Source organism: Cupressus sempervirens, chromosome 3 (genome assembly GCF_028749045.1).
Source record: "Cupressus sempervirens isolate cs-2001-9-10 chromosome 3, ASM2874904v1, whole genome shotgun sequence".
NCBI classification, from domain to species: Eukaryota; Viridiplantae; Streptophyta; class Pinopsida; order Cupressales; family Cupressaceae; genus Cupressus; species Cupressus sempervirens.
In genome coordinates, this window is record NC_143120.1 from 1,070,179,251 (window position 1) to 1,070,188,052 (window position 8,802).

General features: G+C 37.5%; 1 pseudogene; it reads right to left on the reverse strand.

Moving 5' to 3' along the window:
• Positions 1–1,869: 1,869 nt before the first annotated feature.
• LOC149570450 (protein OBERON 1 pseudogene) lies at positions 1,870–3,001 on the reverse strand (annotated as a pseudogene).
• Between the last annotated feature and the right edge of the window lie 5,801 nt (positions 3,002–8,802).

An 8,802-nucleotide genomic window follows, 5' to 3' on the forward strand; every position in this document is an offset into this window, starting at 1 on the left:
CTCTTTGTTCCAATAGAAAATGTATCCAGACATACAACCTTAAGGGATTGCAAATGAGTTTAAGCTCTTTGTTCTTAAACACAAAAAATTGCAAATATCAGAGGAAGGAGACAATAATTAGAATGAAACTAAAGAATTTTTTGCTAAACTATATTCATTTCCTTGAAATTATACATTCGTATGCATGAAATCAAAACATAGAAATACCTAATAGATCCAAACTTGCTATATTATCTTTTCTACTATTGTTCATACAAGAGAAATTGATGAAAAAAATGTGGTGTCACAGTCATGGGAACACATCAAAAATGGAACTAAAAAATGGTATCATAGTAGTGAGTAGTTTTTTCTCCAAAAATTGGAACCAACCCCTACAATGGATGATAAAGAAGAAGATATAGACAAGAAGTGAATTCCTAGATCTAATCTGGAGATGACATGTGTCCACTTGAAATTCCATCCTTTGCAGTTGCAAAACCTCTTTCACCTTTCTACCCATTTGATCTGATATGTTTTTCATCATTATTCTATAACTGACTTGAAAATATCTCTGTTGAATGATGAAAACCTTTGTTTGCCAAAATATCTGAAAAGGCTCATGAAAATGCTGAAGGAATTGAGGTTTAACTAATTTGAAAGTGATCCAATTTGACCCCAACTGCATTTTTACCATGTTTTACCAAGCTTCTCACTGCATTTTCAAAGTTTACCAATTCCACTGAGAAGGCCCCAAATTTTACATTTCTACCTATAACTTGAACCATTGAATTCCTGTGCAAAAACTAACCTCATAATTGGAAAGTTCATCTTCTCCCAATTCTAATGATATATAATATGCCTATATTCACCTACAGGAAACCCTCAAATCTCTTTTTGAAAATCTACCCCTACTATGGCTCTGTGATTGAACTGAAAATTTCAAAAATTTAAAAACTTCCAAAGTTCAAACTTTATGATAAACCATTATTTAAAAATCTGCATGTGACCTTCAATTTTTGAAAAAATGATTAAAATTTTGATATTTTAAAAATTTTCATTTTTTCTTCATCCTTGCATTTTGGGTCAACTTGGGTTTAACCGAGTTGCCACATGGTAGCACCTAATTTGCCTACTTGTATAGTCACCTACCACATCATCACCACCTAAGCACACTAACTAGACTACCACATGGCACCCAGGCACTTTCTCACTTTGCTTATCTTTCGTGCATCTTCATAATGTGGGAATGCACCAGCGATAGGATGTGCCACGTGGTGCAATCCTATGCATCTATTTGAACTTGTTGTGATTTGTCTATGCATGCCACATGTCAAGATTTGATTTTCTCTCAGGTCCACATCTTCTACCACCTCATTTCTTTGTCGCAGCTTACCACATCACCTTTGAGTAGGGCTCGCTTACACGTGTCAGCAAGGCACTTTCCCACATTATTTAATTGTTGAGCATTTTCATTTTGTAGGAATGCACCTATCATTCGAGCTGGCCACGTGTTAGCATCTTGTGCATTGAGTGCCATGTCATCAAATGAGTATCTTCATTCAGAATTTTAACTTAAGTCAGATCCAACTATCATCCACGTCTAGCATGCATGGGGCCCACCACATTAGCATGCAACCTTTGAAAAAGCTCTTGTAGTTAAGACATTGTATATTATGTGTGGGTTTGAATTTAAATATAAAATCTCCCCAACTTGTGAATGTGGGATATTTGGTTTTTATTGTTTTCCCTCAATTTCCTATGTGGTGGCTTCTTCTCACATGCCGCAGGTTTCTTTCCTTTATGGCAGCTCCCCTTGACTCTCGCATCTGCTCTCAGTCATGCTAGACTTCTTCATTTTACATTTCCTCCTCACGTGCCACTACCTTACCTTCAGGAAATTCCTTGCTTTTTAACGGCTTCCTACACCACCTCAAAAATTTAGCCACAAGCTTCTTGCGGTGTAATCATTCTTCCCTCTTCAACTTGAGAATTTTTAACATCCTCTGCCTCTAATTCTTGAAAAGTATTTAGGTCATTATTTCTTAGTTAGCTTGATCTCTTTTGGCTCCTAGTGATTCAACTCTGCTACTAGGATGGTTGTAAATGTCTTTAAAATTGTTTTGGCTTGATGTTCCAATTTTCCTTGAGTGTGGACTCATAGTTCACCTTGGAAGAAAATTTGCAACAATTTGCAAATAGTGGCCACATCAACTCCTTTATTTAGACTTTCCAAAAGTTCTTCAGCTTTCCAAAAGAGCATCCTTCCTTTTGCATCCCCACTTCCATGAAATATCCTCTGAACACAATCAAATTCTTTCATGAGGCATTCCCTATCCTAGTCATGTGCACAATGCTAAAATATGTCCTTCACTCAGCCTAAAAATTCTGATGTTCTCTTGCAAGCTGTGCACTTGAAAAGAATTTCAGCTGATCTAGTTCCACCTTTAGGACTAATACCCATGCTTATTTTCCTTTCATAATATGCACAATTTGTATGAGTCTTGTGGGAAAAAGTATCGCATCCCACCCATTGGAAAGTATTCAGATCAAACTCAAATTTGTTGCAAATGACACACATGCAAAGATTGCAGAAACCATTCTTCGTGCTACATATTTCACAATTACAATCATCAGCTGGAAGTTGACTTTGGCATGCTATATTTCTGCATTGTTTATGGGAAAATATATCAATGAGAACCATTAGGGCAACACTAATATTTGGATGTAGAAAATCCTAAATCCATGTCTTTATAGCAACCAATATTTCCAATTGAATCTTGTGTGCCCCAGTCATTGTTTCAAGTGTAAGATCGACCCTATTTTGGACAAGTTTTTGCATCGGTGCAAAATCTTCCCTATGTTGTGCACCACATGTACCTTCAAGAATCGCTCAAAGCTCAATTTTGAGATCTTCTAAAAAATCTTCTGGTTGCTCATGCATATGTTCTGCAATCACATCTAACCTTTCTCCAGCTACATCTCAAAGGAGTATCTGATCTGAGTTGGCTACTCTGTGAACCATTATTTTCTCACTACTGCCTTTCCTTTCTAATCATGGCTCCATCCTTTAATGTGTGAGTGAACCAAGAGATCCCATGCTGACATCTTTTGCAATTATGAAGCCAACAAAAGATACAAGTTAAAAATACTTCAAAGAGGTACAATTGGCACACATCGAATCCTTGAATAATAGCTAAGTGTAAAACATCTAAAGCAATCTCCAACAAAAATGATGCTAACAAATGTCGTGGATTAGAGAGACTCATCACCACACTTCAAACTGAATTGCTTCATGGTGTTTATGTAGGGGCATGATTCCCATTTCAGTGTCCATATCTTGGACTGAGTCCATGCCAGCATAGTCTTTAGATCTCATTCTTTTACTACGTGTAGATGTAGTCGTTAGCTTACTATCAAGAGTTGTTTAATTCAAATGAACTTAAGTCAATTCTTTTTGGAGTGCATCCAATTTTCCTTGAGTATTTTGTGTTAGGAATAAGGTGTCTCAACCTTGTATAATTCCTATTCTTATTATTTTTTTTTTTGTAAAATGTATTTTTGCAAATAATATGTAAATGTGAGTGTACATGTCTAGTTGGCATGTTGATCACTTACATGTGTCAGCATCTTGAAGTGTGTGAAGGAGATCATGGCTGAAATGGTTATGACGAATTCCTATGACACGTAAGAGCTATTTAAGGAATGAGCTATGACAGGTGTAAGAGCATCTTATGACATGAGGCCTATTTGGGCGCTCAAGAATGAGTGGTTGGTGTGTGTAAGAGAATATGCCAAAAATAGGTTGGTATGATGGGTTCCCTTACACTTCTCTTGTGACCACTATTTTTGGTAGATTCTATGACAAGCTATCATTTCCTATTCAAGGGATGGATTCCCTTTTCTTGGTATTGGATGTACATGTGGCATTGTGCATGTTTCTTGGTGGTTGAACCATGAAAAACATCCAACTCCATTCTGGGCATTTTGTTGGGTCTTAAGATGTTCATAAAAAGGAGTATTGCAAGAAAGAGAGGAAGATGAGAGTATGCAGGTACTGAGGTGCTACTGGAATCTTCTTTTTGTTGCTGTTGAACTTGCATTGCAAGTGTATTGTAACCTTGTGTTGAAGATAATACATTGTGCAGGTTCTGGAGAGGTGGGGTTGTTTTACCGAAAGGTTTTTCCCCACCGAAAAATCTTTGTGTTATGTGTTTCTTTCTCTATCTATTTTCTGTATGCATGATTGGCTACAATATTTTTGTTTACATGATATTGAATCTGTAAGTGTAGAAGATTTTAATAGGATTTGCACCATACTTTCCTTATGAGATTAGTGTAGGAAGCTATTTTCGCACCTGAGTTTCCTTTCAAGTGGTATCAGAGCTTGATCAACTTTTGATCCTAGTTGTTGGGTAGGGTTTTTTGAGCTAATCTCAAGTTGAGTGGGGGTCTTGTGCAGAGCATCCTAAATCTTATTTGTAGATTGAGATGGTGAGTTCATCATATGGAAGAATGGAGGTGGAGAAATCTAATGGCACTAATTTTGAGTTGTGGAAACTCAAGATGGAAGACATGTTGGAAGATCATGACCTATGGGAAGTGACTACAACTGCTACAAGATCAAAAACTATAGCTCAAGAAGATTGGGATATCAAATACCATAAAGCTAAGGGTCTCATAAGACTCTGTTTAACCGATGCAGTCCTTCTGAATGTTCTAGATGAGAAAACTACACATAGTTTGTGGGAGAGACTTGGGGCTGTGTATCAGGCCAAATCTTTGGTGAACAAGTTGTTCTTGAGGAAGAAGTTGTATTCTCTACGAATGGAGGAAGGTGGATCCTTAACGGATCATTTAAATGCATTTAATCTGCTAGCTGCATAGTTGACATCAGCTAGTGTCAAGTTAGAGTAGGAGGATCATTGCTACACACTTTTGTGTTCTTTACCAGATTTATGGGACCATCTTGTGATGGCTCTCGGAAGCACATTAGTCACCTTAAAAATGGATGATGTGGTGTCTTCACTGCTATCAGAGGAGATGCGAAGAAAGGCTTTCATTTTAGAAAAAGAAGCCCTTGCTGTTTGTGGGAGATCCACAGAAAGAGGAAAGAAAAATGACAATAAGTCTGACAATAAGGGTAGATCCAAATCCTGTGGGAAGTCAAAGACTTCCAACAAGTCCAAGGAAAAATGTTGGAACTGTGATAAGACTGGGCACTTCTGTAAAGACTATAAAGATCCTAAGAAGAAGAAGAAAGCCTCAGATTCTGGTTCTAAAAAATCTCAAGAAGATGGTGATGCATTCATCGTAGCTTTGGCAGCACATGCATCTAATGATGTGTGGTTGGTTGACTCGGGCGCATCTTTTCACATGACCTCTCATCAAAACTGGTTCTCAAAATATGAAGAGTTCGATGGTGGAAAGGTGTACTTGGGTGATTATTCTCACCTAAAGATAGTTGGACGCAGAAGGGTCACTATCAAATTTCCTGATGGACGAGTAAAGGGAATCAATGGAGTTATGCACATTCCAAGTTTGGCACGAAACCTATTATCTGTGAGTATGCTGAATGATGTAGGTGTGCAAGTTGTTTTTTCTAAAGATGGATGTAAGATGATGAGAGGAGCTATGGTGCTTGTTAAGGGTACTAGGAGAGGTACTTTGTTTTAGCTTGATGCATACATTTCTTAGTGTAATAGCTCTTCTGTTTCAAAGAATAGAGCAGCTATCACTTCATCCCCACCATATAAACAAGTAGTAAAGAAGACTATAGTTAGTGGTTTTGATGGTAGTGCAACAAGTGTACCTAAGGGTGTAAAAACTTTGGAAGGAAAGCTTCCTACAGAAAAGACAATGTTGTGGCATATGAGATTTGGCCACATTGGTGAGAAGGGTCTCAGAACCCTGAAAAATAAAAATATCGTTGAGGGATTAAATGATTGCAATCTCGAGTTCAACTTTTGTGAACACTGTATCTATGGTAAACAAAATTGTGTTCAGTTTTACTCTAGTTCTCACAAATCTTCTGATGTTTTGGATCTTATTCATTCTGATGTATTTGGTCCTGTAAAAGTTCCTTCAATCTCCAAGTCTGTATTTTTTGTATCTTTCATAGATGATTACAATAGAAGGACATGGATTTATTTCCTTAAAAGTAAGAAACAAGTCTTTAGTCGATTCAAAGAATTTAAAGCCCTTGTAGAGAATCATAATAGTAAGAAGATTAAGTGTGTGAGAACTGACAATGGTGGTGAGTTTCATTCAGTAGAGTTTGAACAATTTTGTAAAGAACAAGGTATCGAGAGGCATAAGACAACTCCTTATACCCCACAAAAAAATGGAGTAGCGGAGAGAATGAATAGGATACTGATGGAGAAGGCTAGGAGTATGCTTAGTGGATCTGGTTTAGAACAAAGTTTTTGGGCCAAAGCTATAGCCACTGCTTGCTATTTGGTTAATAGATCTCCTACATCAGCCCTTGTTGGTAAGACACCCATGGAGGTGTGGTCTAGTAAGAAGCCTTCAATTATTTGGTTGTAAAGCTTATGCACATGTTCCAAAGGAGAAAAGATCTAAGTTGGAAAACAAAGCTGTTAAATGTATTTTCATCGGGTACAGTGCTAGTGTGAAAGGATACAAGCTTTGGGATCCTGTGACTAGTAAGGTGTTGTATAGCAGAAATGTTATTTTTAGAGAGATAACATCTTCTCCTATTGTGCTACAACCAGATGAAAAAGAAAAGAAAAAAGATGTTGTTCAGTTGCCTCCTACCCCTGAGAAGATTGAACAGAGAGACCATGTTGGGTCTAATGATGAGGAGAGCTCTAGCAGCTCCGACAGTTCAGAAGAAGAGGAAGAACAACCTCAACCTCAGCCCTTGAGGAGATCCACGAGAGAAAGAAAGCAACCAGAAAGGTTTGATTATTCTATGTTAGATTCCAGTTGTGCTTTTGCTTTGATTACTAACACTGATGAGCCTAGATCTGTGAAAGAGGCTTTGGGCATGGAAGATGCAGGTTCCTAGATTGAGGCTATGGATGATGAGATGGCTTCATTAGAGAGAAAAAAATGGAACCTTGTACCTTTTCCTAAAGGGAGAAAATCTATTGGCTATAAATGGGTGTTCAAGAAGAAATTTTGTGCAGATGGTAGTGTTGAAAGGTACAAAGCTAGATTGGTTGCAAAGGGGTATTCACAGGTAGAAGGAATAGATTATGGTGAAATATTCTCTCCTGTTGCAAAGTTGACATCCATTAGATTTCTATTATCTCTTGCTGCATCATATGATTTAGAGATAGAATAGATGGATGTGAAGACAACTTTCCTTCATGGTGATTTGGAGGAAGAGATTTATACGTTGCAGCCTGAGCACTACATTGTTAAAGGTAAAGAATCCTTAGTTTGCAGATTAAAGAAATCTCTATATGGTTTGAAGCAATCTCCTAGGATGTGGTACTTAAATTTTGATGCCTTTGTGTTGTCAATTGGATTTGTAAGATTGAAATCAGATCATTGTGTTTATTTCAGAGTTAAAAATGATCGCCTTCTTATTGTTGCATTATATGTTGATGATATGTTGCTGTTTGGGAAGGGTAAGGGTATGATTTTTGATTTTAAATCTTAGTTGTCAACATAGGTTGAGATGAAAGATCTTGGAGTAGCTAGGTACATCTTGGGTATGGAAATCAATAGAGACAGGTCTAACAAAAAACTTTGGTTGAGTCAGAGTAAGTATGTGAAGTCTGTGTTGGATAGGTTTAGCATGGCAGATTGTAGACCACTATGTTTTCCTATTTCTATGGGAACAAAGTTATCTATAGATGATTGTCCAAAATCTCCTAGTGAGATGGATGACATGAGTAGAGTACCTTATGCTAGTGCAATTGGCAGTCTTATGTATGCTATGGTCTGTACTAGACCAGACATTGCCCAAGCAGTGGGAGTCCTGAGTCAGTTTATGGCTAATCCTGGACGAGTACATTGGGATGCAGTTAAGCAAGTATTTAGATATTTGAGGGGTACATTAGATTACTCCATATGTTATCATGGTAACTCTTTTGGATCTCCACATTCAGTTTGTATTCATGGGTTTGTGGATTCAGATTGGGTAGGTGATATTGATCGCAAGAGATCCACCAGTGCTTATGTGTTCACTATGTTTGGTGGTGCCATCAGTTGGATGAGCAAGCGACAACCTGTGGTTGCTTTGTCCACTATAGAAGCTGAGTACATGGCTGCTACTCATGCTTGTAAGGAAGCCATTTGGCTTAAGATATTATGTTTTGATGTTGGTGTTGATGTAGAACAAATTACTATTTGGTGTGACAGTCAAAGTGCTATTTTCCTTGCAAAGAATCCAACTTTCCATGCCAGAACGAAGCACATTGATGTGCAGTTTCACTTTGTGAGAGATATGGTGGAAGATGGAAAGGTAAATTTAGAGAAGGTAGATACTATGAAGAATTTTGCAGATGCATTAACGAAACTAGTAGGCACTGAGAAGTTCAGATGGTGTTCGGAGTCTATGGGCCTTTTGGCCTATAGCGGTTAGTTCTTGTTATGTTCCTGTTGCTCTTACAAGGTGTTCGACAAGTGGGAGAATGTTACGAATAACGTGTCTCAACCTTGTATAATTCCTATTCTTATTATTATTTTTTTTGTAAAATTTATTTTTGCAAATAATATGTAAATGTGAGTGTACATGTCTAGTTGGCATGTTGATCACTTACATGTGTCGGCATCTTGAAGTGTGTGAAGGAGATCATCGTTGAAATGGTTATGACGGATTCCTATGATGCATAAGAGCTATTTAAGGAATGA